The sequence below is a fragment of the Rhipicephalus microplus genome, chromosome 5, assembly GCF_043290135.1.
Source record: "Rhipicephalus microplus isolate Deutch F79 chromosome 5, USDA_Rmic, whole genome shotgun sequence".
Classification (NCBI taxonomy): Eukaryota; Metazoa; Arthropoda; class Arachnida; order Ixodida; family Ixodidae; genus Rhipicephalus; species Rhipicephalus microplus.
Window position 1 is genome coordinate 173,711,245 of NC_134704.1, and position 27,033 is coordinate 173,738,277.

General features: G+C 46.5%; 66 non-coding genes across 66 annotated transcripts; all 66 read right to left on the reverse strand.

The window, feature by feature from the left end:
* Positions 1-20: 20 nt before the first annotated feature.
* Positions 21-94, reverse strand: TRNAT-AGU (transfer RNA threonine (anticodon AGU)). Its single transcript has one exon. It is a non-coding gene; the product is annotated as a tRNA-Thr (tRNA).
* A 263-nt stretch (positions 95-357) lies between these two features.
* On the reverse strand, positions 358-431 carry TRNAT-GGU (transfer RNA threonine (anticodon GGU)). Its single transcript has one exon. It is a non-coding gene; the product is annotated as a tRNA-Thr (tRNA).
* A 262-nt stretch (positions 432-693) lies between these two features.
* Positions 694-767, reverse strand: TRNAT-AGU (transfer RNA threonine (anticodon AGU)). The gene has a single exon. It is a non-coding gene; the product is annotated as a tRNA-Thr (tRNA).
* A 768-nt stretch (positions 768-1,535) lies between these two features.
* On the reverse strand, positions 1,536-1,609 carry TRNAT-GGU (transfer RNA threonine (anticodon GGU)). The gene has a single exon. It is a non-coding gene; the product is annotated as a tRNA-Thr (tRNA).
* A 265-nt stretch (positions 1,610-1,874) lies between these two features.
* On the reverse strand, positions 1,875-1,948 carry TRNAT-AGU (transfer RNA threonine (anticodon AGU)). The gene has a single exon. It is a non-coding gene; the product is annotated as a tRNA-Thr (tRNA).
* A 96-nt stretch (positions 1,949-2,044) lies between these two features.
* On the reverse strand, positions 2,045-2,118 carry TRNAT-GGU (transfer RNA threonine (anticodon GGU)). Its single transcript has one exon. It is a non-coding gene; the product is annotated as a tRNA-Thr (tRNA).
* Positions 2,119-2,383: 265 nt separating this feature from the next.
* On the reverse strand, positions 2,384-2,457 carry TRNAT-AGU (transfer RNA threonine (anticodon AGU)). The gene has a single exon. It is a non-coding gene; the product is annotated as a tRNA-Thr (tRNA).
* A 96-nt stretch (positions 2,458-2,553) lies between these two features.
* Positions 2,554-2,627, reverse strand: TRNAT-AGU (transfer RNA threonine (anticodon AGU)). Its single transcript has one exon. It is a non-coding gene; the product is annotated as a tRNA-Thr (tRNA).
* Positions 2,628-2,890: 263 nt separating this feature from the next.
* TRNAT-GGU (transfer RNA threonine (anticodon GGU)) lies at positions 2,891-2,964 on the reverse strand. Its single transcript has one exon. It is a non-coding gene; the product is annotated as a tRNA-Thr (tRNA).
* Positions 2,965-3,226: 262 nt separating this feature from the next.
* TRNAT-AGU (transfer RNA threonine (anticodon AGU)) lies at positions 3,227-3,300 on the reverse strand. The gene has a single exon. It is a non-coding gene; the product is annotated as a tRNA-Thr (tRNA).
* Positions 3,301-3,566: 266 nt separating this feature from the next.
* TRNAA-AGC (transfer RNA alanine (anticodon AGC)) lies at positions 3,567-3,640 on the reverse strand. The gene has a single exon. It is a non-coding gene; the product is annotated as a tRNA-Ala (tRNA).
* A 263-nt stretch (positions 3,641-3,903) lies between these two features.
* Positions 3,904-3,977, reverse strand: TRNAT-AGU (transfer RNA threonine (anticodon AGU)). The gene has a single exon. It is a non-coding gene; the product is annotated as a tRNA-Thr (tRNA).
* Positions 3,978-4,576: 599 nt separating this feature from the next.
* TRNAT-GGU (transfer RNA threonine (anticodon GGU)) lies at positions 4,577-4,650 on the reverse strand. Its single transcript has one exon. It is a non-coding gene; the product is annotated as a tRNA-Thr (tRNA).
* Positions 4,651-4,915: 265 nt separating this feature from the next.
* TRNAT-AGU (transfer RNA threonine (anticodon AGU)) lies at positions 4,916-4,989 on the reverse strand. Its single transcript has one exon. It is a non-coding gene; the product is annotated as a tRNA-Thr (tRNA).
* A 434-nt stretch (positions 4,990-5,423) lies between these two features.
* Positions 5,424-5,497, reverse strand: TRNAT-AGU (transfer RNA threonine (anticodon AGU)). The gene has a single exon. It is a non-coding gene; the product is annotated as a tRNA-Thr (tRNA).
* Positions 5,498-5,592: 95 nt separating this feature from the next.
* On the reverse strand, positions 5,593-5,666 carry TRNAT-AGU (transfer RNA threonine (anticodon AGU)). The gene has a single exon. It is a non-coding gene; the product is annotated as a tRNA-Thr (tRNA).
* A 263-nt stretch (positions 5,667-5,929) lies between these two features.
* Positions 5,930-6,003, reverse strand: TRNAT-GGU (transfer RNA threonine (anticodon GGU)). Its single transcript has one exon. It is a non-coding gene; the product is annotated as a tRNA-Thr (tRNA).
* Positions 6,004-6,265: 262 nt separating this feature from the next.
* On the reverse strand, positions 6,266-6,339 carry TRNAT-AGU (transfer RNA threonine (anticodon AGU)). Its single transcript has one exon. It is a non-coding gene; the product is annotated as a tRNA-Thr (tRNA).
* Positions 6,340-6,606: 267 nt separating this feature from the next.
* TRNAA-AGC (transfer RNA alanine (anticodon AGC)) lies at positions 6,607-6,680 on the reverse strand. Its single transcript has one exon. It is a non-coding gene; the product is annotated as a tRNA-Ala (tRNA).
* Positions 6,681-6,943: 263 nt separating this feature from the next.
* TRNAT-AGU (transfer RNA threonine (anticodon AGU)) lies at positions 6,944-7,017 on the reverse strand. Its single transcript has one exon. It is a non-coding gene; the product is annotated as a tRNA-Thr (tRNA).
* A 599-nt stretch (positions 7,018-7,616) lies between these two features.
* On the reverse strand, positions 7,617-7,690 carry TRNAT-GGU (transfer RNA threonine (anticodon GGU)). Its single transcript has one exon. It is a non-coding gene; the product is annotated as a tRNA-Thr (tRNA).
* A 265-nt stretch (positions 7,691-7,955) lies between these two features.
* TRNAT-AGU (transfer RNA threonine (anticodon AGU)) lies at positions 7,956-8,029 on the reverse strand. The gene has a single exon. It is a non-coding gene; the product is annotated as a tRNA-Thr (tRNA).
* A 435-nt stretch (positions 8,030-8,464) lies between these two features.
* Positions 8,465-8,538, reverse strand: TRNAT-AGU (transfer RNA threonine (anticodon AGU)). The gene has a single exon. It is a non-coding gene; the product is annotated as a tRNA-Thr (tRNA).
* Positions 8,539-8,633: 95 nt separating this feature from the next.
* On the reverse strand, positions 8,634-8,707 carry TRNAT-AGU (transfer RNA threonine (anticodon AGU)). The gene has a single exon. It is a non-coding gene; the product is annotated as a tRNA-Thr (tRNA).
* A 263-nt stretch (positions 8,708-8,970) lies between these two features.
* TRNAT-GGU (transfer RNA threonine (anticodon GGU)) lies at positions 8,971-9,044 on the reverse strand. Its single transcript has one exon. It is a non-coding gene; the product is annotated as a tRNA-Thr (tRNA).
* A 939-nt stretch (positions 9,045-9,983) lies between these two features.
* On the reverse strand, positions 9,984-10,057 carry TRNAT-AGU (transfer RNA threonine (anticodon AGU)). Its single transcript has one exon. It is a non-coding gene; the product is annotated as a tRNA-Thr (tRNA).
* A 96-nt stretch (positions 10,058-10,153) lies between these two features.
* TRNAI-AAU (transfer RNA isoleucine (anticodon AAU)) lies at positions 10,154-10,227 on the reverse strand. The gene has a single exon. It is a non-coding gene; the product is annotated as a tRNA-Ile (tRNA).
* A 435-nt stretch (positions 10,228-10,662) lies between these two features.
* On the reverse strand, positions 10,663-10,736 carry TRNAA-AGC (transfer RNA alanine (anticodon AGC)). Its single transcript has one exon. It is a non-coding gene; the product is annotated as a tRNA-Ala (tRNA).
* Positions 10,737-11,001: 265 nt separating this feature from the next.
* On the reverse strand, positions 11,002-11,075 carry TRNAT-AGU (transfer RNA threonine (anticodon AGU)). The gene has a single exon. It is a non-coding gene; the product is annotated as a tRNA-Thr (tRNA).
* Positions 11,076-11,677: 602 nt separating this feature from the next.
* TRNAT-AGU (transfer RNA threonine (anticodon AGU)) lies at positions 11,678-11,751 on the reverse strand. The gene has a single exon. It is a non-coding gene; the product is annotated as a tRNA-Thr (tRNA).
* Positions 11,752-12,523: 772 nt separating this feature from the next.
* Positions 12,524-12,597, reverse strand: TRNAT-AGU (transfer RNA threonine (anticodon AGU)). Its single transcript has one exon. It is a non-coding gene; the product is annotated as a tRNA-Thr (tRNA).
* A 434-nt stretch (positions 12,598-13,031) lies between these two features.
* TRNAT-AGU (transfer RNA threonine (anticodon AGU)) lies at positions 13,032-13,105 on the reverse strand. Its single transcript has one exon. It is a non-coding gene; the product is annotated as a tRNA-Thr (tRNA).
* A 96-nt stretch (positions 13,106-13,201) lies between these two features.
* Positions 13,202-13,275, reverse strand: TRNAT-AGU (transfer RNA threonine (anticodon AGU)). The gene has a single exon. It is a non-coding gene; the product is annotated as a tRNA-Thr (tRNA).
* A 96-nt stretch (positions 13,276-13,371) lies between these two features.
* TRNAT-AGU (transfer RNA threonine (anticodon AGU)) lies at positions 13,372-13,445 on the reverse strand. Its single transcript has one exon. It is a non-coding gene; the product is annotated as a tRNA-Thr (tRNA).
* A 263-nt stretch (positions 13,446-13,708) lies between these two features.
* TRNAT-GGU (transfer RNA threonine (anticodon GGU)) lies at positions 13,709-13,782 on the reverse strand. Its single transcript has one exon. It is a non-coding gene; the product is annotated as a tRNA-Thr (tRNA).
* Positions 13,783-14,044: 262 nt separating this feature from the next.
* Positions 14,045-14,118, reverse strand: TRNAT-AGU (transfer RNA threonine (anticodon AGU)). The gene has a single exon. It is a non-coding gene; the product is annotated as a tRNA-Thr (tRNA).
* Positions 14,119-14,213: 95 nt separating this feature from the next.
* On the reverse strand, positions 14,214-14,287 carry TRNAT-AGU (transfer RNA threonine (anticodon AGU)). Its single transcript has one exon. It is a non-coding gene; the product is annotated as a tRNA-Thr (tRNA).
* Positions 14,288-15,059: 772 nt separating this feature from the next.
* TRNAT-AGU (transfer RNA threonine (anticodon AGU)) lies at positions 15,060-15,133 on the reverse strand. Its single transcript has one exon. It is a non-coding gene; the product is annotated as a tRNA-Thr (tRNA).
* A 95-nt stretch (positions 15,134-15,228) lies between these two features.
* Positions 15,229-15,302, reverse strand: TRNAT-AGU (transfer RNA threonine (anticodon AGU)). Its single transcript has one exon. It is a non-coding gene; the product is annotated as a tRNA-Thr (tRNA).
* Positions 15,303-15,564: 262 nt separating this feature from the next.
* Positions 15,565-15,638, reverse strand: TRNAT-GGU (transfer RNA threonine (anticodon GGU)). The gene has a single exon. It is a non-coding gene; the product is annotated as a tRNA-Thr (tRNA).
* A 431-nt stretch (positions 15,639-16,069) lies between these two features.
* On the reverse strand, positions 16,070-16,143 carry TRNAT-AGU (transfer RNA threonine (anticodon AGU)). Its single transcript has one exon. It is a non-coding gene; the product is annotated as a tRNA-Thr (tRNA).
* Positions 16,144-16,409: 266 nt separating this feature from the next.
* TRNAA-AGC (transfer RNA alanine (anticodon AGC)) lies at positions 16,410-16,483 on the reverse strand. The gene has a single exon. It is a non-coding gene; the product is annotated as a tRNA-Ala (tRNA).
* A 265-nt stretch (positions 16,484-16,748) lies between these two features.
* On the reverse strand, positions 16,749-16,822 carry TRNAT-AGU (transfer RNA threonine (anticodon AGU)). Its single transcript has one exon. It is a non-coding gene; the product is annotated as a tRNA-Thr (tRNA).
* Positions 16,823-18,270: 1,448 nt separating this feature from the next.
* TRNAT-AGU (transfer RNA threonine (anticodon AGU)) lies at positions 18,271-18,344 on the reverse strand. The gene has a single exon. It is a non-coding gene; the product is annotated as a tRNA-Thr (tRNA).
* Positions 18,345-18,439: 95 nt separating this feature from the next.
* TRNAT-AGU (transfer RNA threonine (anticodon AGU)) lies at positions 18,440-18,513 on the reverse strand. Its single transcript has one exon. It is a non-coding gene; the product is annotated as a tRNA-Thr (tRNA).
* A 603-nt stretch (positions 18,514-19,116) lies between these two features.
* On the reverse strand, positions 19,117-19,190 carry TRNAT-AGU (transfer RNA threonine (anticodon AGU)). Its single transcript has one exon. It is a non-coding gene; the product is annotated as a tRNA-Thr (tRNA).
* A 264-nt stretch (positions 19,191-19,454) lies between these two features.
* Positions 19,455-19,528, reverse strand: TRNAT-AGU (transfer RNA threonine (anticodon AGU)). Its single transcript has one exon. It is a non-coding gene; the product is annotated as a tRNA-Thr (tRNA).
* A 264-nt stretch (positions 19,529-19,792) lies between these two features.
* TRNAT-GGU (transfer RNA threonine (anticodon GGU)) lies at positions 19,793-19,866 on the reverse strand. The gene has a single exon. It is a non-coding gene; the product is annotated as a tRNA-Thr (tRNA).
* Positions 19,867-19,962: 96 nt separating this feature from the next.
* Positions 19,963-20,036, reverse strand: TRNAI-AAU (transfer RNA isoleucine (anticodon AAU)). Its single transcript has one exon. It is a non-coding gene; the product is annotated as a tRNA-Ile (tRNA).
* Positions 20,037-20,132: 96 nt separating this feature from the next.
* On the reverse strand, positions 20,133-20,206 carry TRNAT-AGU (transfer RNA threonine (anticodon AGU)). Its single transcript has one exon. It is a non-coding gene; the product is annotated as a tRNA-Thr (tRNA).
* Positions 20,207-20,807: 601 nt separating this feature from the next.
* TRNAT-AGU (transfer RNA threonine (anticodon AGU)) lies at positions 20,808-20,881 on the reverse strand. Its single transcript has one exon. It is a non-coding gene; the product is annotated as a tRNA-Thr (tRNA).
* A 96-nt stretch (positions 20,882-20,977) lies between these two features.
* On the reverse strand, positions 20,978-21,051 carry TRNAT-AGU (transfer RNA threonine (anticodon AGU)). Its single transcript has one exon. It is a non-coding gene; the product is annotated as a tRNA-Thr (tRNA).
* Positions 21,052-21,314: 263 nt separating this feature from the next.
* TRNAT-GGU (transfer RNA threonine (anticodon GGU)) lies at positions 21,315-21,388 on the reverse strand. Its single transcript has one exon. It is a non-coding gene; the product is annotated as a tRNA-Thr (tRNA).
* Positions 21,389-21,650: 262 nt separating this feature from the next.
* TRNAT-AGU (transfer RNA threonine (anticodon AGU)) lies at positions 21,651-21,724 on the reverse strand. The gene has a single exon. It is a non-coding gene; the product is annotated as a tRNA-Thr (tRNA).
* A 266-nt stretch (positions 21,725-21,990) lies between these two features.
* On the reverse strand, positions 21,991-22,064 carry TRNAA-AGC (transfer RNA alanine (anticodon AGC)). The gene has a single exon. It is a non-coding gene; the product is annotated as a tRNA-Ala (tRNA).
* A 263-nt stretch (positions 22,065-22,327) lies between these two features.
* Positions 22,328-22,401, reverse strand: TRNAT-AGU (transfer RNA threonine (anticodon AGU)). The gene has a single exon. It is a non-coding gene; the product is annotated as a tRNA-Thr (tRNA).
* A 599-nt stretch (positions 22,402-23,000) lies between these two features.
* On the reverse strand, positions 23,001-23,074 carry TRNAT-GGU (transfer RNA threonine (anticodon GGU)). Its single transcript has one exon. It is a non-coding gene; the product is annotated as a tRNA-Thr (tRNA).
* A 265-nt stretch (positions 23,075-23,339) lies between these two features.
* On the reverse strand, positions 23,340-23,413 carry TRNAT-AGU (transfer RNA threonine (anticodon AGU)). The gene has a single exon. It is a non-coding gene; the product is annotated as a tRNA-Thr (tRNA).
* Positions 23,414-23,848: 435 nt separating this feature from the next.
* On the reverse strand, positions 23,849-23,922 carry TRNAT-AGU (transfer RNA threonine (anticodon AGU)). The gene has a single exon. It is a non-coding gene; the product is annotated as a tRNA-Thr (tRNA).
* A 265-nt stretch (positions 23,923-24,187) lies between these two features.
* On the reverse strand, positions 24,188-24,261 carry TRNAT-AGU (transfer RNA threonine (anticodon AGU)). Its single transcript has one exon. It is a non-coding gene; the product is annotated as a tRNA-Thr (tRNA).
* A 96-nt stretch (positions 24,262-24,357) lies between these two features.
* On the reverse strand, positions 24,358-24,431 carry TRNAI-AAU (transfer RNA isoleucine (anticodon AAU)). The gene has a single exon. It is a non-coding gene; the product is annotated as a tRNA-Ile (tRNA).
* A 435-nt stretch (positions 24,432-24,866) lies between these two features.
* On the reverse strand, positions 24,867-24,940 carry TRNAA-AGC (transfer RNA alanine (anticodon AGC)). Its single transcript has one exon. It is a non-coding gene; the product is annotated as a tRNA-Ala (tRNA).
* A 265-nt stretch (positions 24,941-25,205) lies between these two features.
* On the reverse strand, positions 25,206-25,279 carry TRNAT-AGU (transfer RNA threonine (anticodon AGU)). The gene has a single exon. It is a non-coding gene; the product is annotated as a tRNA-Thr (tRNA).
* A 602-nt stretch (positions 25,280-25,881) lies between these two features.
* On the reverse strand, positions 25,882-25,955 carry TRNAT-AGU (transfer RNA threonine (anticodon AGU)). Its single transcript has one exon. It is a non-coding gene; the product is annotated as a tRNA-Thr (tRNA).
* Positions 25,956-26,558: 603 nt separating this feature from the next.
* On the reverse strand, positions 26,559-26,632 carry TRNAT-AGU (transfer RNA threonine (anticodon AGU)). The gene has a single exon. It is a non-coding gene; the product is annotated as a tRNA-Thr (tRNA).
* A 95-nt stretch (positions 26,633-26,727) lies between these two features.
* TRNAT-AGU (transfer RNA threonine (anticodon AGU)) lies at positions 26,728-26,801 on the reverse strand. The gene has a single exon. It is a non-coding gene; the product is annotated as a tRNA-Thr (tRNA).
* Positions 26,802-27,033: the final 232 nt, after the last annotated feature.

Genomic DNA, 27,033 nt, shown 5'->3' on the forward strand with positions numbered 1-27,033 from the left:
GACGTTTGTCTTGACTCTCGAGGCACCGGTGAGATTCGAACTCACGATCTCCTGTTTACTAGACAGGCGCTTTAACTAACTAAGCTACGGCGCCTGCGCAGCGTTTTGTTCAGGCAGTGACACCATCAGAAGTATTTCGAACTAAACTTCGAAAACAAAAGTACTGAAAGTTGGGCGAGTTGGTACTCGATCAAGACTTCTTTGCGCAAAGACGTACACGGACACAAGAAAAAGAGGCAAACAACACGGGCGCCCGTGTTGTTTGCCTCTTTTCCTTGTGTCCGTGTACGTGTTTGCGCAAAAAAGTCATGAATGTTCGAAAACAAAAAACTAGAGAGACGTCAGTCTTGACTCCCGAGGCACCGGTGAGATTCGACCTCACGATCTCCTGTTTACCAGACAGGCGCTTTAACTAACTAAGCCACGGCGCCTGCAGCGTCATGTTCAGGCAGTGACACCATCAGAAGTATTTCGAACTATACTTCGAAAACAAAAAACTAGAGAGACGTTAGTCTTGACTCTCGAGGCACCAGTGAGATTCGAACTCGTAATCTTCTGTTTACTAGACAGGCGCTTTAACCAACTGAGCCACGGCGCCTGCGCAGCCTATTGTTCAGGCAGTGACACCATCAGAAGTATTTCGAACTAAACTTCAAAAACAAAAAACTAGAGAGACGTTAGTCTTGACTCCCGAGGCACCGGTGAGATTCGAACTCACGATCTCCTGTTTACTAGACAGGCGCTTTAACTAACTAAGCCACGGCACCTGCGCAGCGTCTTCTTCAGGCAGTGACACCATCTGAAGTATTTCGAACTATACTTCGAAAACAAAAAACTAGAGAGACGTTAGTCTTGACTCTCGAGGCACCGGTGAGATTCGAACTCACGATCTCCGGTTTACTAGACAGGCGCTTTAACCAAATAAGCCACGGCGCCTGCGCAGCGTCTTGTTCAGGCAGTGACACCATCAGAAGTATTTCGAACTAAACTTCGAAAACAAAAAACTAGAGAGACGTTTGTCTTGACTCTCGAGGCACCGGTGAGATTCGAACTCATGATCTCCTGTTTACTAGACTGGCGCTTTAACCAACTAAGCCACGGCGCCTGCGCAGCCTGTTGTTCAGGCAGTGACACCATCAGAAGTATTTCGAACTAAACTTCGAAAACAAAAAATTACAGAGAAATTTGTCTTGTCTCTCGAGGTACTGGTGAGATTCGAGCTCACTATCTCCTGTTTACTAGACAGGTGAGATAACGAACTAAGACACGGTGACTGCGCAGCATCTTCTTCAGGCAGTGACACCATTAAAAGCATTTTAAATTATACTTCAAAAACAAAAAAACTAGTAAGATGTTTGTCTTGATTCTCGAGGCACAGGTGAGATTCGAACTCACGATCTTCCTCTTACTAGACAGGCGCTTTAACTAAGCCACAGCGCCTGCGCAGCATCTTGTTCTGGCAGTGACACCATCAGAATTATTTCGAACAAAACTTCGAAAACAAAAAACTAGAGAGACGTTTGTCTTGACTCTCGAGGCACCGGTGAGATTCGAACTCACGATCTCCTGTTTACCAGACAGGCGGTTTAAACAACTAAGCCACGGCACCTGTGCAGCGTCTTGTTCAGGAAGTGACACCATCAGAACTATTTCGAACTAAACTTCGAAAACAAAAAACTAGAGAGACGTTAGTCTTGACTCCCGAGGCACCGGTGAGATTCGAACTCACGATCACCTGTTTACTACACAGGCGCTTTAACTAACTAAGCCACAGCGCCCGCGACGCGTCTTGTTCAGGCAGTGACACCATCTGAAGTATTTCGAACTATACTTCGAAAACAAAAAAACTAGAGACACGTTAGTCTTGACTCTCGAGGCACCGGTGAGATTCGAACTCACGATCTCCTGTTTACTAGACAGGCGCTTTATCCAACTAAGCTACGGCGCCTGCGCAGCGTCTCGTTCTGGCAGTGACACCATCAGAAGTATTTCAAACTAAACTTCGAAAACAAAAAAACTAGAGAGACGTCAGTCTTGACTCCCGAGGCACCGGCGAGATTCGAACTCACGATCTCTTGTTTACCAGACAGGCGGTTTAACCAACTAAGCCACGGCACCTGTGCAGCGTCTTGTTCAGGAAGTGACACCATCAGAACTATTTCGAACTAAACTTTGAAAACAAAAAACTAGAGAGACGTTAGTCTTGACTCCCGAGGCACCGGTGAGATTCGAACTCACGATCACCTGTTTACTACACAGGCGCTTTAACTAACTAAGCCACAGCGCCCGCGACGCGTCTTGTTCAGGCAGTGACACCATCTGAAGTATTTCGAACTATACTTCGAAAACAAAAAAACTAGAGAGACGTTAGTCTTGACTCTCGAGGCACCGGTGAGATTCGAACTCACGATCTCCTGTTTACTAGACAGGCGCTTTAACCAACTAAGCCACGGCACCTGCGCAGCGTCTGGTTCAGGCAGTGACACCATCAGAAGTATTTCGAACTAAACTTCGAAAACAAAAAAACTAGAGAGACGTTTGTCTTGACTCTCGAGGCACCGGTGAGATTCGAACTCACGATCTCCTGTTTACTAGACAGGCGCTTTAACTAACTAAGCTACGGCGCCTGCGCAGCGTTTTGTTCAGGCAGTGACACCATCAGAAGTATTTCGAACTAAACTTCGAAAACAAAAGTACTGAAAGTTGGGCGAGTTGGTACTCGATCAAGACTTCTTTGCGCAAAGACGTACACGGACACAAGGAAAAGAGGCAAACAACACGGGCGCCCGTGTTGTTTGCCTCTTTTCCTTGTGTCCGTGTACGTGTTTGCGCAAAAAAGTCATGAATGTTCGAAAACAAAAAACTAGAGAGACGTCAGTCTTGACTCCCGAGGCACCGGTGAGATTCGACCTCACGATCTCCTGTTTACCAGACAGGCGCTTTAACTAACTAAGCCACGGCGCCTGCAGCGTCATGTTCAGGCAGTGACACCATCAGAAGTATTTCGAACTATACTTCGAAAACAAAAAACTAGAGAGACGTTAGTCTTGACTCTCGAGGCACCAGTGAGATTCGAACTCGTAATCTTCTGTTTACTAGACAGGCGCTTTAACCAACTGAGCCACGGCGCCTGCGCAGCCTATTGTTCAGGCAGTGACACCATCAGAAGTATTTCGAACTAAACTTCAAAAACAAAAAACTAGAGAGACGTTAGTCTTGACTCCCGAGGCACCGGTGAGATTCGAACTCACGATCTCCTGTTTACTAGACAGGCGCTTTAACTAACTAAGCCACGGCACCTGCGCAGCGTCTTCTTCAGGCAGTGACACCATCTGAAGTATTTCGAACTATACTTCGAAAACAAAAAACTAGAGAGACGTTAGTCTTGACTCTCGAGGCACCGGTGAGATTCGAACTCACGATCTCCGGTTTACTAGACAGGCGCTTTAACCAAATAAGCCACGGCGCCTGCGCAGCGTCTTGTTTAGGCAGTGACACCATTAGAAGTATTTCGAACAATACTTCGAAAACAAAAAAAACTAGATAGACGTTAGTCTTGACTCTCGAGGCACCGGTGAGATTCGAACTCACGATCTCCTGTTTGCTAGACAGGCGCTTTAACCAACTAAGCCACGGCGCCCGCGCAGCGTCTTGTTCAGGCAGTGACCCCATCAGAAGCATTTAGAACTAAACTTCGAAAACAAAATCTAGACAGACGTATGTCTTGACTCTCGTGGCACCGGTGAGATTCGAACAAATGATCTCCTGTTTACTAGACAGGCGCTTTAACCAACTGAGCCACGGCGCCTGCGCAGCCTATTGTTCAGGCAGTGACACCATCAGAAGTATTTCGAACTAAACTTCAAAAACAAAAAACTAGAGAGACGTTAGTCTTGACTCCCGAGGCACCGGTGAGATTCGAACTCACGATCTCCTGTTTACTAGACAGGCGCTTTAACTAACTAAGCCACGGCGCCTGCGCAGCGTCTTGTTCAGGCAGTGACACCATCAGAAGTATTTCGAACTAAACTTCGAAAACAAAAAACTAGAGAGACGTTTGTCTTGACTCTCGAGGCACCGGTGAGATTCGAACTCATGATCTCCTGTTTACTAGACTGGCGCTTTAACCAACTAAGCCACGGCGCCTGCGCAGCCTGTTGTTCAGGCAGTGACACCATCAGAAGTATTTCGAACTAAACTTCGAAAACAAAAAATTACAGAGAAATTTGTCTTGTCTCTCGAGGTACTGGTGAGATTCGAGCTCACTATCTCCTGTTTACTAGACAGGTGAGATAACGAACTAAGACACGGTGACTGCGCAGCATCTTCTTCAGGCAGTGACACCATTAAAAGCATTTTAAATTATACTTCAAAAACAAAAAAACTAGTAAGATGTTTGTCTTGATTCTCGAGGCACAGGTGAGATTCGAACTCACGATCTTCCTCTTACTAGACAGGCGCTTTAACTAAGCCACAGCGCCTGCGCAGCATCTTGTTCTGGCAGTGACACCATCAGAATTATTTCGAACAAAACTTCGAAAACAAAAAACTAGAGAGACGTTTGTCTTGACTCTCGAGGCACCGGTGAGATTCGAACTCACGATCTCCTGTTTACCAGACAGGCGGTTTAAACAACTAAGCCACGGCACCTGTGCAGCGTCTTGTTCAGGAAGTGACACCATCAGAACTATTTCGAACTAAACTTCGAAAACAAAAAACTAGAGAGACGTTAGTCTTGACTCCCGAGGCACCGGTGAGATTCGAACTCACGATCACCTGTTTACTACACAGGCGCTTTAACTAACTAAGCCACAGCGCCCGCGACGCGTCTTGTTCAGGCAGTGACACCATCTGAAGTATTTCGAACTATACTTCGAAAACAAAAAAACTAGAGACACGTTAGTCTTGACTCTCGAGGCACCGGTGAGATTCGAACTCACGATCTCCTGTTTACTAGACAGGCGCTTTAACCAACTAAGCTACGGCGCCTGCGCAGCGTCTCGTTCTGGCAGTGACACCATCAGAAGTATTTCAAACTAAACTTCGAAAACAAAAAAACTAGACAGACGTCAGTCTTGACTCCCGAGGCAACGGCGAGATTCGAACTCACGATCTCTTGTTTACCAGACAGGCGGTTTAACCAACTAAGCCACGGCACCTGTGCAGCGTCTTGTTCAGGAAGTGACACCATCAGAACTATTTCGAACTAAACTTTGAAAACAAAAAACTAGAGAGACGTTAGTCTTGACTCCCGAGGCACCGGTGAGATTCGAACTCACGATCACCTGTTTACTACACAGGCGCTTTAACTAACTAAGCCACAGCGCCCGCGACGCGTCTTGTTCAGGCAGTGACACCATCTGAAGTATTTCGAACTATACTTCAAAAACAAAAAACTAGAGAGACGTTAGTCTTGACTCCCGAGGCACCGGTGAGATTCGAACTCACGATCTCCTGTTTACTAGACAGGCGCTTTAACTAACTAAGCCACGGCGCCTGCGCAGCGTCTTGTTCAGGCAGTGACACCATCAGAAGTATTTCGAACTAAACTTCGAAAACAAAAAACTAGAGAGACGTTTGTCTTGACTCTCGAGGCACCGGTGAGATTCGAACTCACGATCTCCTGTTTACTAGACAGGCGCTTTAACTAACTAAGCTACGGCGCCTGCGCAGCGTTTTGTTCAGGCAGTGACACCATCAGAAGTATTTCGAACTAAACTTCGAAAACAAAAGTACTGAAAGTTGGGCGAGTTGGTACTCGATCAAGACTTCTTTGCGCAAAGACGTACACGGACACAAGGAAAAGAGGCAAACAACACGGGCGCCCGTGTTGTTTGCCTCTTTTCCTTGTGTCCGTGTACGTGTTTGCGCAAAAAAGTCATGAATGTTCGAAAACAAAAAACTAGAGAGACGTCAGTCTTGACTCCCGAGGCACCGGTGGGATTCGACCTCACGATCTCCTGTTTACCAGACAGGCGCTTTAACTAACTAAGCCACGGCGCCTGCAGCGTCATGTTCAGGCAGTGACACCATCAGAAGTATTTCGAACTATACTTCGAAAACAAAAAACTAGAGAGACGTTAGTCTTGACTCTCGAGGCACCAGTGAGATTCGAACTCGTAATCTTCTGTTTACTAGACAGGCGCTTTAACCAACTGAGCCACGGCGCCTGCGCAGCCTATTGTTCAGGCAGTGACACCATCAGAAGTATTTCGAACTAAACTTCAAAAACAAAAAACTAGAGAGACGTTAGTCTTGACTCCCGAGGCACCGGTGAGATTCGAACTCACGATCTCCTGTTTACTAGACAGGCGCTTTAACTAACTAAGCCACGGCACCTGCGCAGCGTCTTCTTCAGGCAGTGACACCATCTGAAGTATTTCGAACTATACTTCGAAAACAAAAAAACTAGAGAGACGTTAGTCTTGACTCTCGAGGCACCGGTGAGATTCGAACTCACGATCTCCGGTTTACTAGACAGGCGCTTTAACCAAATAAGCCACGGCGCCTGCGCAGCGTCTTGTTTAGGCAGTGACACCATTAGAAGTATTTCGAACAATACTTCGAAAACAAAAAAAACTAGATAGACGTTAGTCTTGACTCTCGAGGCACCGGTGAGATTCGAACTCACGATCTCCTGTTTGCTAGACAGGCGCTTTAACCAACTAAGCCACGGCGCCCGCGCAGCGTCTTGTTCAGGCAGTGACCCCATCAGAAGCATTTAGAACTAAACTTCGAAAACAAAATCTAGACAGACGTATGTCTTGACTCTCGTGGCACCGGTGAGATTCGAACAAATGATCTCCTGTTTACTAGACAGGCGCTTTAACCAACTGAGCCACGGCGCCTGCGCAGCCTATTGTTCAGGCAGTGACACCATCAGAAGTATTTCGAACTAAACTTCAAAAACAAAAAACTAGAGAGACGTTAGTCTTGACTCCCGAGGCACCGGTGAGATTCGAACTCACGATCTCCTGTTTACTAGACAGGCGCTTTAACTAACTAAGCCACGGCGCCTGCGCAGCGTCTTGTTCAGGCAGTGACACCATCAGAAGTATTTCGAACTAAACTTCGAAAACAAAAAACTAGAGAGACGTTTGTCTTGACTCTCGAGGCACCGGTGAGATTCGAACTCATGATCTCCTGTTTACTAGACTGGCGCTTTAACCAACTAAGCCACGGCGCCTGCGCAGCCTGTTGTTCAGGCAGTGACACCATCAGAAGTATTTCGAACTAAACTTCGAAAACAAAAAATTACAGAGAAATTTGTCTTGTCTCTCGAGGTACTGGTGAGATTCGAGCTCACTATCTCCTGTTTACTAGACAGGTGAGATAACGAACTAAGACACGGTGACTGCGCAGCATCTTCTTCAGGCAGTGACACCATTAAAAGCATTTTAAATTATACTTCAAAAACAAAAAAACTAGTAAGATGTTTGTCTTGATTCTCGAGGCACAGGTGAGATTTGAACTCACGATCTTCCTCTTACTAGACAGGCGCTTTAACTAAGCCACAGCGCCTGCGCAGCATCTTGTTCTGGCAGTGACACCATCAGAATTATTTCGAACAAAACTTCGAAAACAAAAAACTAGAGAGACGTTTGTCTTGACTCTCGAGGCACCGGTGAGATTCGAACTCACGATCTCCTGTTTACCAGACAGGCGGTTTAAACAACTAAGCCACGGCACCTGTGCAGCGTCTTGTTCAGGAAGTGACACCATCAGAACTATTTCGAACTAAACTTCGAAAACAAAAAACTAGAGAGACGTTAGTCTTGACTCCCGAGGCACCGGTGAGATTCGAACTCACGATCACCTGTTTACTACACAGGCGCTTTAACTAACTAAGCCACAGCGCCCGCGACGCGTCTTGTTCAGGCAGTGACACCATCTGAAGTATTTCGAACTATACTTCGAAAACAAAAAAACTAGAGACACGTTACTCTTGACTCTCGAGGCACCGGTGAGATTCGAACTCACGATCTCCTGTTTACTAGACAGGCGCTTTAACCAACTAAGCTACGGCGCCTGCGCAGCGTCTCGTTCTGGCAGTGACACCATCAGAAGTATTTCAAACTAAACTTCGAAAACAAAAAAACTAGAGAGACGTCAGTCTTGACTCCCGAGGCAACGGCGAGATTCGAACTCACGATCTCTTGTTTACCAGACAGGCGGTTTAACCAACTAAGCCACGGCACCTGTGCAGCGTCTTGTTCAGGAAGTGACACCATCAGAACTATTTCGAACTAAACTTTGAAAACAAAAAACTAGAGAGACGTTAGTCTTGACTCCCGAGGCACCGGTGAGATTCGAACTCACGATCACCTGTTTACTACACAGGCGCTTTAACTAACTAAGCCACAGCGCCCGCGACGCGTCTTGTTCAGGCAGTGACACCATCTGAAGTATTTCGAACTATACTTCGAAAACAAAAAAACTAGAGAGACGTTAGTCTTGACTCTCGAGGCACCGGTGAGATTCGAACTCACGATCTCCTGTTTACTAGACAGGCGCTTTAACCAACTAAGCCACGGCACCTGCGCAGCGTCTGGTTCAGGCAGTGACACCATCAGAAGTATTTCGAACTAAACTTCGAAAACAAAAAACTAGAGAGACGTTTGTCTTGACTCTCGAGGCACCGGTGAGATTCGAACTCACGATCTCCTGTTTACTAGACAGGCGCTTTAACTAACTAAGCTACGGCGCCTGCGCAGCGTTTTGTTCAGGCAGTGACACCATCAGAAGTATTTCGAACTAAACTTCGAAAACAAAAGTACTGAAAGTTGGGCGAGTTGGTACTCGATCATGACTTCTTTGCGCAAAGACGTACACGGACACAAGGAAAAGAGGCAAACAACACGGGCGCCCGTGTTGTTTGCCTCTTTTCCTTGTGTCCGTGTACGTGTTTGCGCAAAAAAGTCATGAATGTTCGAAAACAAAAAACTAGAGAGACGTCAGTCTTGACTCCCGAGGCACCGGTGAGATTCGACCTCACGATCTCCTGTTTACCAGACAGGCGCTTTAACTAACTAAGCCACGGCGCCTGCAGCGTCTTGTTCAGGCAGTGACACCATCAGAAGTATTTCGAACTATACTTCGAAAACAAAAAACTAGAGAGACGTTAGTCTTGACTCTCGAGGCACCAGTGAGATTCGAACTCGTAATCTTCTGTTTACTAGACAGGCGCTTTAACCAACTGAGCCACGGCGCCTGCGCAGCCTATTGTTCAGGCAGTGACACCATCAGAAGCATTTAGATCTAAACTTCGAAAACAAAAAACTAGACAGACGTTTGTCTTGACTCTCGTGGCACCGGTGAGATTCGAACAAATGATCTCCTGTTTACTAGACATGCGTTTTAACCAACTAAGCCACGGCGCCTGCGCAGCGTCTTGTTCAGGCAGTGACACCAACAGAAGTATTTCGAAGTAAACTTCGAAAACAAAAAACTAGAGAGCCGTTTGTCTTGACTCTCGAGGCACCGGTGAGATTCAAACTCACGATCTCTTGTTTACTAGACAGGCGCTTTAACTAACTGAGCCACGGCGCCTGCGCAGCGCCTTGTTCAGTCAGTGACACCATCAGAAGTATTTCGAACTAAACTTCGAAAACAAAAAGCTAGAGAGATGTTTGTCTTGACTCTCGAGGCACCGGTGAGATTCGAACTTACGATCTCCTGTTTACTAGACAGGCGCTTTAACCAACTAAGCCACGGCACCTGTGCAGCGTCTTGTTCAGGAAGTGACACCATCAGAACTATTTCGGACTAAACTTCGAAAACAAAAAACTAGAGAGACGTTAGTCTTGACTCCCGAGGCACCGGTGACATTCGAACTCACGATCACCTGTTTACTAGACAGGCGCTTTAACTAACCAAGCCACAGCGCCTGCGCAGCGTCATGTTCAGGCAGTGACACCATCTGAAGTATTTCGAACTATACTTCGAAAACAAAAAAACTAGAGAGACGTTAGTCTTGACTCTCGAGGCACCGGTGAGATTCGAACTCACGATCTCCTGTTTACTAGACAGGCGCTTTAACCAACTAAGCCACAGCGCCTGCGCAGCGTTTTGTTCAGGCAGTGACACCATCAGAAGTATTTCGAACTAAACTTCGAAAACAAAAAAACTAGAGAGACGTTAGTCTTGACTCCCGAGGCACCGGTGAGATTCGAACTCACGATCACCTGTTTATTACACAGGCGCTTTAACTAACTAAGCCACGGCGCCTGCGCAGCGTCTTGTTCAGGCAGTGACACCATCAGAAGTATTTCGAACTAAACTTCGAAAACAAAAAACTAGAGAGACGTTTGTCTTGACTCTCGAGGCACCGGTGAGATTCGAACTCATGATCTCCTGTTTACTAGACAGGCGCTTTAACTAACTAAGCCACAGCGCCCGCGCAGCGTCTTGTTCAGGCAGTGACACCATCAGAAGTATTTCGAACTAAACTTCGAAAACAAAAAACTAGAGAGACGTTTGTCTTGACTCTCGAGGCACCGGTGAGATTCGAACTCACGATCTCCGGTTTACTAGACAGGCGCTTCAACCAAATAAGCCACGGCGCCTGCGCAGCGTCTTGTTTAGGCAGTGACACCATTAGAAGTATTTCGAACAATACTTCGAAAACAAAAAAAACTAGATAGACGTTAGTCTTGACTCTCGAGGCACCGGTGAGATTCGAACTCACGATCCATTGTTTGCTAGACAGGCGCTTTAACCAACTAAGCCACGGCGCCCGCGCAGCGTCTTGTTCAGGCAGTGACCCCATCAGAAGCATTTAGAACTAAACTTCGAAAACAAAATCTAGACAGACGTATGTCTTGACTCTCGTGGCACCGGTGAGATTCGAACAAATGATCTCCTGTTTACTACACATGCGCTTCAACCAACTAAGCCACGGCGCCTGCGCAGCGTCTTGTTCAGGCAGTGACACCAACAGAAGTATTTCGAAGTAAACTTCGAAAACAAAAAACCAGAGAGAGCCGTTTGTCTTGACTCTCGAGGCACCGGTGAGATTCGAACTCACGATCTCCTGTTTACTAGACAGGCGCTTTAACTAACTAAGCCACGGTGCCTGCGCAGCGTCTTGTTCAGGCAGTGACACCATCTGAAGTATTTCGAACTATACTTCGAAAACAAAAAAACTAGAGAGACGTTTGTCTTGACACTCGAGGCACCGGTGAGATTCGAACTCACAATCTCCGGTTTACTAGACAAGCGCTTCAACCAAATAGGCCACGGCGCCTGCGCAGAGTCTTGTTCAGGCAGTGACACCATCAGAAGTATTTCGAACTAAACTTCGAAAACAAAAGTACTGAAAGTTGGGCGAGTTCGTACTCGATCATGACTTCTTTGCGCAAACACGTACACGGACACTAGGAAAAGAGGCAAGCAACACGGGCGCCCGTGTTGTTTCCCTCTTTTCCTTGTGTCCGTGTACGTGTTTGCGCAAAGAAGTCATGAATGTTCGAAAACAAAAAACTAGAGAGACGTTAGTCTTGACTCCCGAGGCACCGGTGAAATTCGAACTCACGATCTCTTGTTTACTAGACAGGCGCTTTACCTAACTAAGCCACGGCGCCTGCGCAGCGTCTTGTTCAGGCAGTGACACCATCAGAAGTATTTCGAACTAAACTTCAAAAACAAAAAACTAGAGAGACGTTTGTCTTGACTCTCGAGGCACCGGTGAGATTCGAACTCATGATCTCCAGTTTACTAGACCGGCGCTTTAACCAACTAAGCCACGGCGCCTGCGCAGCCTGTTGTTCAGGCAGTGACACCATCAGAAGTATTTCGAACTAAACTTCGAAAACAAAAAATTACAGAGAAATTTGTCTTGTCTCTCGAGGTACTGGTGAGATTCAAGCTCACTATCTCCTGTTTACTAGACAGGTGAGATAACGAACTAAGACACGGTGACTGCGCAGCATCTTCTTCAGGCAGTGACACCATTAAAAGCATTTTAAATTATACTTCAAAAACAAAAAAACTAGTAAGACCTTTGTCTTGACTCTCGAGGCACAGGTGAGATTCGAACTCACGATCTTCCTCTTACTAGACAGGCGCTTTAACTAACTAAGCCACAGCGCCTGCGCAGCATCTTGTTCAGGCAGTGACACCATCAGAATTAGTTCGAACTAAACTTCGAAAACAAAAAACTAGACAGACGTTTGTCTTGACTCTCGTGGCACCGGTGAGATTCGAACAAATGATCCCCTGTTTACTAGACATGCACTTTAACCAACTAAGCCACGGCGCCTGCGCAGCGTCTTGTTCAGGCAGTGACACCAACAGAAGTATTTCGAAGTAAACTTCGAAAACAAAAAGCTAGAGAGATGTTTGTCTTGACTCTCGAGGCACCGGCGAGATTCGAACTCATGATCTCCTGTTTACTAGACAGGCGCTTTAACCAACTAAGCCACGGCACCTGTGCAGCGTCTTGTTCAGGAAGTGACACCATCAGAAATATTTCGAACTAAACTTCGAAAACAAAAAACTAGAGAGACGTTAGTCTTGACTCCCGAGGCACCGGTGAGATTCGAACTCACGATCACCTGTTTACTAGACAGGCGCTTTAACTAACTAAGCCACGGCGCCAGCGCAGCGTCTTGTTCGGGCAGTGACACCATCAGAAGTATTTCGAACTAAACTTCGAAAACGAAAAACTAGAGAGACGTTTGTCTTGACTCTCGAGGCACCGGTGAGATTCGAACTCACGATCTCCTGTTTACTAGACAGGCGCTTTAACTAAAGAAGCATCGGCGCCTGCGCAGCGTCTTGTTCAGGCAGTGACACCATCAGAAGTATTTCGAACTAAACTTCGAAAACAAAAAACTAGAGAGACGTTTGTCTTTACTCTCGAGGCACCGGTGAGATTCGAACTCACGATCACCTGTTTACTACACAGGCGCTTTAACTAACTAAGCCACAGCGCCCGCGACGCGTCTTGTTCAGGCAGTGACACCATCTGAAGTATTTCGAACTATACTTCGAAAATAAAAAAACTAGAGAGACGTTAGTCTTGACTCTCGAGGCACCGGTGAGATTCGAACTCACGATCTCCTGTTTACTAGACAGGCGCTTTAACCAACTAAGCCACGGCACCTGCGCAGCGTCTGGTTCAGGCAGTGACACCATCAGAAGTATTTCGAAGTAAACTTCGAAAACAAAAAAACTAGAGAGACGTTAGTCTTGACTCTCGAGGCACCGGTGAGATTCGAACTCACGATCTCCTGTTTACTAGACAGGCGCTTTAACCAACTAAGCCACGGCACCCGCGCAGCGTCTGGTTCAGGCAGTGACACCATCAGAAGTATTTCGAACTAAACTTCGAAAACAAAAAAACTAGAGAGACGTTTGTCTTGACTCTCGAGGCACCGGTGAGATTCGAACTCACGATCTCCTGTTTACTAGACAGGCGCTTTAACTAACTAAGCTACGGCGCCTGCGCAGCGTTTTGTTCAGGCAGTGACACCATCAGAAGTATTTCGAACTAAACTTCGAAAACAAAAGTACTGAAAGTTGGGCGAGTTGGTACTCGATCATGACTTCTTTGCGCAAAGACGTACACGGACACAAGGAAAAGAGGCAAACAACACGGGCGCCCGTGTTGTTTGCCTCTTTTCCTTGTGTCCGTGTACGTGTTTGCGCAAAAAAGTCATGAATGTTCGAAAACAAAAAACTAGAGAGACGTCAGTCTTGACTCCCGAGGCACCGGTGAGATTCGACCTCACGATCTCCTGTTTACCAGACAGGCGCTTTAACTAACTAAGCCACGGCGCCTGCAGCGTCTTGTTCAGGCAGTGACACCATCAGAAGTATTTCGAACTATACTTCGAAAACAAAAAACTAGAGAGACGTTAGTCTTGACTCTCGAGGCACCAGTGAGATTCGAACTCGTAATCTTCTGTTTACTAGACAGGCGCTTTAACCAACTGAGCCACGGCGCCTGCGCAGCCTATTGTTCAGGCAGTGACACCATCAGAAGTATTTCGAACTAAACTTCAAAAACAAAAAACTAGAGAGACGTTAGTCTTGACTCCCGAGGCACCGGTGAGATTCGAACTCACGATCTCCTGTTTACTAGACAGGCGCTTTAACTAACTAAGCCACGGCACCTGCGCAGCGTCTTCTTCAGGCAGTGACACCATCTGAAGTATTTCGAACTATACTTCGAAAACAAAAAACTAGAGAGACGTTAGTCTTGACTCTCGAGGCACCAGTGAGATTCGAACTCACGATCTCCGGTTTACTAGACAGGCGCTTTAACCAACTAAGCCACGGCGCCCGCGCAGCGTCTTGTTCAGGCAGTGACACCATCAGAAGCATTTAGATCTAAACTTCGAAAACAAAAAACTAGACAGACGTTTGTCTTGACTCTCGTGGCACCGGTGAGATTCGAACAAATGATCTCCTGTTTACTAGACATGCGTTTTAACCAACTAAGCCACGGCGCCTGCGCAGCGTCTTGTTCAGGCAGTGACACCAACAGAAGTATTTCGAAGTAAACTTCGAAAACAAAAAACTAGAGAGCCGTTTGTCTTGACTCTCGAGGCACCGGTGAGATTCGAACTCACGATATCTTGTTTACTAGACAGGCGCTTTAACTAACTGAGCCACGGCGCCTGCGCAGCGCCTTGTTCAGTCAGTGACACCATCAGAAGTATTTCGAACTAAACTTCGAAAACAAAAAGCTAGAGAGATGTTTGTCTTGACTCTCGAGGCACCGGTGAGATTCGAACTTACGATCTCCTGTTTACTAGACAGGCGCTTTAACCAACTAAGCCACGGCACCTGTGCAGCGTCTTGTTCAGGAAGTGACACCATCAGAACTATTTCGGACTAAACTTCGAAAACAAAAAACTAGAGAGACGTTAGTCTTGACTCCCGAGGCACCGGTGACATTCGAACTCACGATCACCTGTTTACTAGACAGGCGCTTTAACTAACCAAGCCACAGCGCCTGCGCAGCGTCATGTTCAGGCAGTGACACCATCTGAAGTATTTCGAACTATACTTCGAAAACAAAAAAACTAGAGAGACGTTAGTCTTGACTCTCGAGGCACCGGTGAGATTCGAACTCACGATCTCCTGTTTACTAGACAGGCGCTTTAACCAACTAAGCCACAGCGCCTGCGCAGCGTCTTGCTCAGGAAGTGACACCATCAGAAGTATTTCGAACTATACTTCGAAAACAAAAAACTAGAGAGACGTTAGTCTTGACTCTCGAGGCACCGGTGAGATTCGAACTCACGATCTCCTGTTTACTAGACAGGCGCTTTAACTAACTAAGCTACGGCGCCTGCGCAGCGTTTTGTTCAGGCAGTGACACCATCAGAAGTATTTCGAACTAAACTTCGAAAACAAAAGTACTGAAAGTTGGGCGAGTTGGTACTCGATCATGACTTCTTTGCGCAAAGACGTACACGGACACAAGGAAAAGAGCAAACAACACGGGCGCCCGTGTTGTTTGCCTCTTTTCCTTGTGTCCGTGTACGTGTTTGCGCAAAAAAGTCATGAATGTTCGAAAACAAAAAACTAGAGAGACGTCAGTTTTGACTCCCGAGGCACCGGTGAGATTCGACCTCACGATCTCCTGTTTACCAGACAGGCGCTTTAACTAACTAAGCCACGGCGCCTGCAGCGTCTTGTTCAGGCAGTGACACCATCAGAAATATTTCGAACTATACTTCGAAAACAAAAAACTAGAGAGACGTTAGTCTTGACTCTCGAGGCACCGGTGGGATTCGAACTCATAATCTTCTGTTCACTAGTCAGGCGCTTTAACCAACTGAGCCACGGCGCCTGCGCAGCCTGTTGTTCAGGCAGTGACACCATCAGAAGTATTTTGAACTAAACTTCGAAAACAAAAAGCTTGAGAGATGTTTGTCTTGACTCTCGAGGCACCGGTGAGATTTGAACACACGATCTCCTGTTTACTAGACAGGCACTTTAACCAACTAAGCCATGGCACCTGTGCAGCGTCTTGTTCAGGCAGTGACACCATCAGAAGTATCTCGAACTAAACTTCAAAAACAAAAAACTAGAGAGACGTTAGTCTTGACTCCCGAGGCACCGGTGAGATTCGAACTCACGATCTCCTGTTTACTAGACAGGCGCTTTTACCAACTAAGCCATGGCGCCTGCGCAGCGTCTTGTTCAGGCAGTGACACCATCAGAAGTATTTCGAACTAAACTTCGAAAACAAAAAACTAGAGAGACGTTTGTCTTGACTCTCGAGGCACCGGTGAGATTCGAACTCACGATCTCCGGTTTACTAGACAGGCGCTTTAACCAAATAAGCCACGGCGCCTGCGCAGCGTCTTGTTTAGGCAGTGACACCATTAGAAGTATTTCGAACAATACTTCGAAAACAAAAAAAACTAGATAGACGTTAGTCTTGACTCTCGAGGCACCGGTGAGATTCGAACTCACGATCTCCTGTTTGCTAGACAGGCGCTTTAACCAACTAAGCCACGGCGCCCGCGCAGCGTCTTGTTCAGGCAGTGACCCCATCAGAAGCATTTAGAACTAAACTTCGAAAACAAAATCTAGACAGACGTGTGTCTTGACTCTCGTGGCACCGGTGAGATTCGAACAAATGATCTCCTGTTTACTACACATGCGCTTCAACCAACTAAGCCTCGGCGCCTGCGCAGCGTCTTGTTCAGGCAGTGACACCAACAGAAGTATTTCGAAGTAAACTTCGAAAACAAAAAACCAGAGAGAGCCGTTTGTCTTGACTCTCGAGGCACCGGTGAGATTCGAACTCACGATCTCCTGTTTACTAGACAGGCGCTTTAACTAACTAAGCCACGGTGCCTGCGCAGCGTCTTGTTCAGGCAGTGACACCATCTGAAGTATTTCGAACTATACTTCGAAAACAAAAAAACTAGAGAGACGTTTGTCTTGACACTCGAGGCACCGGTGAGATTCGAACTCACAATCTCCGGTTTACTAGACAAGCGCTTCAACCAAATAGGCCACGGCGCCTGCGCAGAGTCTTGTTCAGGCAGTGACACCATCAGAAGTATTTCGAACTAAACTTCGAAAACAAAAGTACTGAAAGTTGGGCGAGTTCGTACTCGATCATGACTTCTTTGCGCAAACACGTACACGGACACTAGGAAAAGAGGCAAACAACACGGGCGCCCGTGTTGTTTCCCTCTTTTCCTTGTGTCCGTGTACGTGTTTGCGCAAAGAAGTCATGAATGTTCGAAAACAAAAAACTAGAGAGACGTTAGTCTTGACTCCCGAGGCACCGGTGAAATTCTAACTCACGATCTCTTGTTTACTAGACAGGCGCTTTACCTAACTAAGCCACGGCGCCTGCGCAGCGTCTTGTTCAGGCAGTGACACCATCAGAAGTATTTCGAACTAAACTTCAAAAACAAAAAACTAGAGAGACGTTTGTCTTGACTCTCGAGGCACCGGTGAGATTCGAACTCATGATCTCCAGTTTACTAGACCGGCGCTTTAACCAACTAATCCACGGCGCCTGCGCAGCCTGTTGTTCAGGCAGTGACACCATCAGAAGTATTTCGAACTAAACTTCGAAAACAAAAAATTACAGAGAAATTTGTCTTGTCTCTCGAGGTACTGGTGAGATTCGAGCTCACTATCTCCTGTTTACTAGACAGGTGAGATAACGAACTAAGACACGGTGACTGCGCAGCATCTTCTTCAGGCAGTGACACCATTAAAAGCATTTTAAATTATACTTCAAAAACAAAAAAACTAGTAAGACCTTTGTCTTGACTCTCGAGGCACAGGTGAGATTCGAACTCACGATCTTCCTCTTACTAGACAGGCGCTTTAACTAACTAAGCCACAGCGCCTGCGCAGCATCTTGTTCAGGCAGTGACACCATCAGAATTATTTCGAACTAAACTTCGAAAACAAAAAACTAGACAGACGTTTGTCTTGACTCTCGTGGCACCGGTGAGATTCGAACAAATGATCCCCTGTTTACTAGACATGCACTTTAACCAACTAAGCCACGGCGCCTGCGCAGCGTCTTGTTCAGGCAGTGACACCAACAGAAGTATTTCGAAGTAAACTTCGAAAACAAAAAACTGGAGAGCCGTTTGTCTTGACTCTCGAGGCACCGGTGAGATTCGAACTCACGATCTCTTGTTTACTAGACAGGCGCTTTAACTAACTGAGCCACGGCGCCTGCGCAGCGCCTTGTTCAGTCAGTGACAACATCAGAAGTATTTCGAACTAAACTTCGAAAACAAAAAGCTAGAGAGATGTTTGTCTTGACTCTCGAGGCACCGGTGAGATTCGAACTCATGATCTCCTGTTTACTAGACAGGCGCTTTAACCAACTAAGCCACGGCACCTGTGCAGCGTCTTGTTCAGGAAGTGACACCATCAGAAATATTTCGAACTAAACTTCGAAAACAAAAAACTAGAGAGACGTTAGTCTTGACTCCCGAGGCACCGGTGAGATTCGAACTCACGATCACCTGTTTACTAGACAGGCGCTTTAACTAACTAAGCCACGGCGCCAGCGCAGCGTCTTGTTCGGGCAGTGACACCATCAGAAGTATTTCGAACTAAACTTCGAAAACAAAAAACTAGAGAGACGTTTGTCTTTACTCTCGAGGCACCGGTGAGATTCGAACTCACGATTTCTTGTTTACTAGGCAGGCGCTTTAACCAACTAAGCCATGGCGCCTGCGCGGCGTCTCGTTGAGGCAGTGACACCATTAGAAGTATTTCGAACTATACTTCGAAAACAAAAAATTAGAGAGAAATTTGTCTTGTCTCTCGAGGTACCGGTGAGATTCGAGCTCACTATCTCCTGTTTACTAGACAGGTGAGATAACAAACTAAGACACGGTGACTGCGCAGCATCTTCTTCAGGCAGTGACACCATTAGAAGCATTTTAAATTATGCTTCAAAAACAAAAAAACTAGAGAAAGGTTTGTCTTGACTCTCGAGGCACCGGTGAGATTCAAACTCACGATATCCTGTTTACTAGACAGGCGCTTTAACTAGAGAAGCCACGGCGCCTGCGCAGCGTTTTGTTCAGGCAGTGACACCATCAGAATTATTTGGAACTATACTTCGAAAACAAAAAACTAGAGAGACGTTAGTCTTCACTCTCGAGGCACCGGTGAGATTCGAATTCACGATCTCCTGTTCACTAGACAGGTGCTTTAACCAACTAAGCCACGGCGCCCGCGCAGCGTCTTGTTCAGGCAGTGACACCATCAGAAGCATTTAGAACTAAACTTCGAAAACAAAAAACTAGACAGACGTTTGTCTTGACTCTCGTGGCACCGGTGAGATTCGAACAAATGATCTCCTGTTTACTAGACATGCGCTTTAACCAACTAAGTCACGGCGCCTGCGCAGCGTCTTGTTCAGGCAGTGACACCAACAGAAGTATTTCGAAGTAAACTTCGAAAACAAAAAACTAGAGAGCCGTTTGTCTTGACTCTCGAGGCACCGGTGAGATTCGAACTCACGATCTCCTGTTTACTAGACAGGCGCTTTAACTAACTGAGCCACGGCGCCTGCGCAGCGCCTTGTTCAGTCAGTGACACCATCAGAAGTATTTCGAACTAAACTTCGAAAACAAAAAGCTCGAGAGATGTTTGTCTTGACTCTCGAGGCACCGGTGAGATTCGAACTCATGATCTCCTGTTTACTAGACTGGCGCTTTAACCAACTAAGCCACAGCACCTGCGCAGCATCTTGTTCTGGCAGTGACACCATCAGAATTATTTCGAACAAAACTTCGAAAACAAAAAACTAGAGAGACGTTTGTCTTGACTCTCGAGGCACCGGTGAGATTCGAACTCACGATCTCCTGTTTACCAGACAGGCGGTTTAACCAACTAAGCCACGGCACCTGTGCAGCGTCTTGTTCAGGAAGTGACACCATCAGAACTATTTCGAACTAAACTTCGAAAACAAAAAAACTAGAGAGATGTTAGTCTTGACTCCCGAGGCACCGGTGAGATTCGAACTCACGATCACCTGTTTATTACACAGGCGCTTTAACTAACTAAGCCACAGCGCCCGCGACGCGTCTTGTTCAGGCAGTGACACCATCTGAAGTATTTCGAACTATACTTCGAAAACAAAAAAACTAGAGAGACGTTAGTCTTGACTCTCGAGGCACCGGTGAGATTCGAACTCACGATCTCCTGTTTACTAGACAGGCGCTTTAACCAACTAAGCTACGGCGCCTGCGCAGCGTCTGGTTCAGGCAGTGACACCATCAGAAGTATTTCGAACTAAACTTCGAAAACAAAAAACTAGAGAGACGTCAGTCTTGACTCCCGAGGCACCGGCGAGATTCGAACTCACGATCTCTTGTTTACCAGACAGGCGCTTTAACTAACTAAGCCACGGCGTCTGCAGCGTCTTGTTCAGGCAGTGACACCATCAGAAGTATTTCGAACTGTACTTCAAAAACAAAAAACTAGAGAGACGTTAGTCTTGACTCTCGAGGCACCGGTGAGATTCGAACTCACGATCTCCTGTTTACTAGACAGGCGGTTTAACCAACTAAGCCACGGCACCTGTGCAGCGTCTTGTTCAGGAAGTGACACCATCAGAACTATTTCGAACTAAACTTTGAAAACAAAAAACTAGAGAGACGTTAGTCTTGACTCCCGAGGCACCGGTGAGATTCGAACTCACGATCACCTGTTTACTACACAGGCGCTTTAACTAACTAAGCCACAGCGCCCGCGACGCGTCTTGTTCAGGCAGTGACACCATCTGAAGTATTTCGAACTATACTTCGAAAACAAAAAAACTAGAGAGACGTTAGTCTTGACTCTCGAGGCACCGGTGAGATTCGAACTCACGATCTCCTGTTTACTAGACAGGCGCTTTAACCAACTAAGCCACGGCACCTGCGCAGCGTCTGGTTCAGGCAGTGACACCATCAGAAGTATTTCGAACTAAACTTCGAAAACAAAAAAACTAGAGAGACGTTTGTCTTGACTCTCGAGGCACCGGTGAGATTCGAACTCACGATCTCCTGTTTACTAGACAGGCGCTTTAACTAACTAAGCTACGGCGCCTGCGCAGCGTTTTGTTCAGGCAGTGACACCTTCAGAAGTATTTCGAACTAAACTTCGAAAACAAAAGTACTGAAAGTTGGGCGAGTTGGTACTCGATCATGACTTCTTTGCGCAAAGACGTACACGGACACAAGGAAAAGAGGCAAACAACACGGGCGCCCGTGTTGTTTGCCTCTTTTCCTTGTGTCCGTGTACGTGTTTGCGCAAAAAAGTCATGAATGTTCGAAAACAAAAAACTAGAGAGACGTCAGTCTTGACTCCCGAGGCACCGGTGAGATTCGACCTCACGATCTCCTGTTTACCAGACAGGCGCTTTAACTAACTAAGCCACGGCGCCTGCAGCGTCATGTTCAGGCAGTGACACCATCAGAAGTATTTCGAACTATACTTCGAAAACAAAAAACTAGAGAGACGTTAGTCTTGACTCTCGAGGCACCAGTGAGATTCGAACTCGTAATCTTCTGTTTACTAGACAGGCGCTTTAACCAACTGAGCCACGGCGCCTGCGCAGCCTATTGTTCAGGCAGTGACACCATCAGAAGTATTTCGAACTAAACTTCAAAAACAAAAAACTAGAGAGACGTTAGTCTTGACTCCCGAGGCACCGGTGAGATTCGAACTCACGATCTCCTGTTTACTAGACAGGCGCTTTAACTAACTAAGCCACGGCACCTGCGCAGCGTCTTCTTCAGGCAGTGACACCATCTGAAGTATTTCGAACTATACTTCGAAAACAAAAAACTAGAGAGACGTTAGTCTTGACTCTCGAGGCACCGGTGAGATTCGAACTCACGATCTCCGGTTTACTAGACAGGCGCTTTAACCAAATAAGCCACGGCGCCTGCGCAGCGTCTTGTTTAGGCAGTGACACCATTAGAAGTATTTCGAACAATACTTCGAAAACAAAAAAAACTAGATAGACGTTAGTCTTGACTCTCGAGGCACCGGTGAGATTCGAACTCACGATCTCCTGTTTGCTAGACAGGCGCTTTAACCAACTAAGCCACGGCGCCCGCGCAGCGTCTTGTTCAGGCAGTGACCCCATCAGAAGCATTTAGAACTAAACTTCGAAAACAAAATCTAGACAGACGTATGTCTTGACTCTCGTGGCACCGGTGAGATTCGAACAAATGATCTCCTGTTTACTAGACAGGCGCTTTAACCAACTGAGCCACGGCGCCTGCGCAGCCTATTGTTCAGGCAGTGACACCATCAGAAGTATTTCGAACTAAACTTCAAAAACAAAAAACTAGAGAGACGTTAGTCTTGACTCCCGAGGCACCGGTGAGATTCGAACTCACGATCTCCTGTTTACTAGACAGGCGCTTTAACTAACTAAGCCACGGCGCCTGCGGAGCGTCTTGTTCAGGCAGTGACACCATCAGAAGTATTTCGAACTAAACTTCGAAAACAAAAAACTAGAGAGACGTTTGTCTTGACTCTCGAGGCACCGGTGAGATTCGAACTCATGATCTCCTGTTTACTAGACTGGCGCTTTAACCAACTAAGCCACGGCGCCTGCGCAGCCTGTTGTTCAGGCAGTGACACCATCAGAAGTATTTCGAACTAAACTTCGAAAACAAAAAATTACAGAGAAATTTGTCTTGTCTCTCGAGGTACTGGTGAGATTCGAGCTCACTATCTCCTGTTTACTAGACAGGTGAGATAACGAACTAAGACACGGTGACTGCGCAGCATCTTCTTCAGGCAGTGACACCATTAAAAGCATTTTAAATTATACTTCAAAAACAAAAAAACTAGTAAGATGTTTGTCTTGATTCTCGAGGCACAGGTGAGATTTGAACTCACGATCTTCCTCTTACTAGACAGGCGCTTTAACTAAGCCACAGCGCCTGCGCAGCATCTTGTTCTGGCAGTGACACCATCAGAATTATTTCGAACAAAACTTCGAAAACAAAAAACTAGAGAGAAGTTTGTCTTGACTCTCGAGGCACCGGTGAGATTCGAACTCACGATCTCCTGTTTACCAGACAGGCGGTTTAAACAACTAAGCCACGGCACCTGTGCAGCGTCTTGTTCAGGAAGTGACACCATCAGAACTATTTCGAACTAAACTTCGAAAACAAAAAACTAGAGAGACGTTAGTCTTGACTCCCGAGGCACCGGTGAGATTCGAACTCACGATCACCTGTTTACTACACAGGCGCTTTAACTAACTAAGCCACAGCGCCCGCGACGCGTCTTGTTCAGGCAGTGACACCATCTGAAGTATTTCGAACTATACTTCGAAAACAAAAAAACTAGAGACACGTTACTCTTGACTCTCGAGGCACCGGTGAGATTCGAACTCACGATCTCCTGTTTACTAGACAGGCGCTTTAACCAACTAAGCTACGGCGCCTGCGCAGCGTCTCGTTCTGGCAGTGACACCATCAGAAGTATTTCAAACTAAACTTCGAAAACAAAAAAACTAGAGAGACGTCAGTCTTGACTCCCGAGGCAACGGCGAGATTCGAACTCACGATCTCTTGTTTACCAGACAGGCGGTTTAACCAACTAAGCCACGGCACCTGTGCAGCGTCTTGTTCAGGAAGTGACACCATCAGAACTATTTCGAACTAAACTTTGAAAACAAAAAACTAGAGAGACGTTAGTCTTGACTCCCGAGGCACCGGTGAGATTCGAACTCACGATCACCTGTTTACTACACAGGCGCTTTAACTAACTAAGCCACAGCGCCCACGACGCGTCTTGTTCAGGCAGTGACACCATCTGAAGTATTTCGAACTATACTTCGAAAACAAAAAAACTAGAGAGACGTTAGTCTTGACTCTCGAGGCACCGGTGAGATTCGAACTCACGATCTCCTGTTTACTAGACAGGCGCTTTAACCAACTAAGCCACGGCACCTGCGCAGCGTCTGGTTCAGGCAGTGACACCATCAGAAGTATTTCGAACTAAACTTCGAAAACAAAAAACTAGAGAGACGTTTGTCTTGACTCTCGAGGCACCGGTGACATTCGAACTCACGATCACCTGTTTACTAGACAGGCGCTTTAACTAACCAAGCCACAGCGCCTGCGCAGCGTCATGTTCAGGCAGTGACACCATCTGAAGTATTTCGAACTATACTTCGAAAACAAAAAAACTAGAGAGACGTTAGTCTTGACTCTCGAGGCACCGGTGAGATTCGAACTCACGATCTCCTGTTTACTAGACAGGCGCTTTAACCAACTAAGCCACAGCGCCTGCGCAGCGTTTTGTTCAGGCAGTGACACCATCAGAAGTATTTCGAACTAAACTTCGAAAACAAAAAAACTAGAGAGACGTTAGTCTTGACTCCCGAGGCACCGGTGAGATTCGAACTCACGATCACCTGTTTATTACACAGGCGCTTTAACTAACTAAGCCACGGCGCCTGCGCAGCGTCTTGTTCAGGCAGTGACACCATCAGAAGTATTTCGAACTAAACTTCGAAAACAAAAAACTAGAGAGACGTTTGTCTTGACTCTCGAGGCACCGGTGAGATTCGAACTCATGATCTCCTGTTTACTAGACAGGCGCTTTAACTAACTAAGCCACAGCGCCCGCGCAGCGTCTTGTTCAGGCAGTGACACCATCAGAAGTATTTCGAACTAAACTTCGAAAACAAAAAACTAGAGAGACGTTTGTCTTGACTCTCGAGGCACCGGTGAGATTCGAACTCACGATCTCCGGTTTACTAGACAGGCGCTTCAACCAAATAAGCCACGGCGCCTGCGCAGCGTCTTGTTTAGGCAGTGACACCATTAGAAGTATTTCGAACAATACTTCGAAAACAAAAAAAACTAGATAGACGTTAGTCTTGACTCTCGAGGCACCGGTGAGATTCGAACTCACGATCCATTGTTTGCTAGACAGGCGCTTTAACCAACTAAGCCACGGCGCCCGCGCAGCGTCTTGTTCAGGCAGTGACCCCATCAGAAGCATTTAGAACTAAACTTCGAAAACAAAATCTAGACAGACGTATGTCTTGACTCTCGTGGCACCGGTGAGATTCGAACAAATGATCTCCTGTTTACTACACATGCGCTTCAACCAACTAAGCCACGGCGCCTGCGCAGCGTCTTGTTCAGGCAGTGACACCAACAGAAGTATTTCGAAGTAAACTTCGAAAACAAAAAACCAGAGAGAGCCGTTTGTCTTGACTCTCGAGGCACCGGTGAGATTCGAACTCACGATCTCCTGTTTACTAGACAGGCGCTTTAACTAACTAAGCCACGGTGCCTGCGCAGCGTCTTGTTCAGGCAGTGACACCATCTGAAGTATTTCGAACTATACTTCGAAAACAAAAAAACTAGAGAGACGTTTGTCTTGACACTCGAGGCACCGGTGAGATTCGAACTCACAATCTCCGGTTTACTAGACAAGCGCTTCAACCAAATAGGCCACGGCGCCTGCGCAGAGTCTTGTTCAGGCAGTGACACCATCAGAAGTATTTCGAACTAAACTTCGAAAACAAAAGTACTGAAAGTTGGGCGAGTTCGTACTCGATCATGACTTCTTTGCGCAAACACGTACACGGACACTAGGAAAAGAGGCAAGCAACACGGGCGCCCGTGTTGTTTCCCTCTTTTCCTTGTGTCCGTGTACGTGTTTGCGCAAAGAAGTCATGAATGTTCGAAAACAAAAAACTAGAGAGACGTTAGTCTTGACTCCCGAGGCACCGGTGAAATTCGAACTCACGATCTCTTGTTTACTAGACAGGCGCTTTACCTAACTAAGCCACGGCGCCTGCGCAGCGTCTTGTTCAGGCAGTGACACCATCAGAGGTATTTCGAACTAAACTTCAAAAACAAAAAACTAGAGAGACGTTTGTCTTGACTCTCGAGGCACCGGTGAGATTCGAACTCATGATCTCCAGTTTACTAGACCGGCGCTTTAACCAACTAAGCCACGGCGCCTGCGCAGCCTGTTGTTCAGGCAGTGACACCATCAGAAGTATTTCGAACTAAACTTCGAAAACAAAAAATTACAGAGAAATTTGTCTTGTCTCTCGAGGTACTGGTGAGATTCGAGCTCACTATCTCCTGTTTACTAGACAGGTGAGATAACGAACTAAGACACGGTGACTGCGCAGCATCTTCTTCAGGCAGTGACACCATTAAAAGCATTTTAAATTATACTTCAAAAACAAAAAAACTAGTAAGACCTTTGTCTTGACTCTCGAGGCACAGGTGAGATTCGAACTCACGATCTTCCTCTTACTAGACAGGCGCTTTAACTAACTAAGCCACAGCGCCTGCGCAGCATCTTGTTCAGGCAGTGACACCATCAGAATTATTTCGAACTAAACTTCGAAAACAAAAAACTAGACAGACGTTTGTCTTGACTCTCGTGGCACCGGTGAGATTCGAACAAATGATCCCCTGTTTACTAGACATGCACTTTAACCAACTAAGCCACGGCGCCTGCGCAGCGTCTTGTTCAGGCAGTGACACCAACAGAAGTATTTCGAAGTAAACTTCGAAAACAAAAAGCTAGAGAGATGTTTGTCTTGACTCTCGAGGCACCGGTGAGATTCGAACTCATGATCTCCTGTTTACTAGACAGGCGCTTTAACCAACTAAGCCACGGCACCTGTGCAGCGTCTTGTTCAGGAAGTGACACCATCAGAAATATTTCGAACTAAACTTCGAAAACAAAAAACTAGAGAGACGTTAGTCTTGACTCCCGAGGCACCGGTGAGATTCGAACTCACGATCACCTGTTTACTAGACAGGCGCTTTAACTAACTAAGCCACGGCGCCAGCGCAGCGTCTTGTTCGGGCAGTGACACCATCAGAAGTATTTCGAACTAAACTTCGAAAACGAAAAACTAGAGAGACGTTTGTCTTGACTCTCGAGGCACCGGTGAGATTCGAACTCACGATCTCCTGTTTACTAGACAGGCGCTTTAACTAAAGAAGCATCGGCGCCTGCGCAGCGTCTTGTTCAGGCAGTGACACCATCAGAAGTATTTCGAACTAAACTTCGAAAACA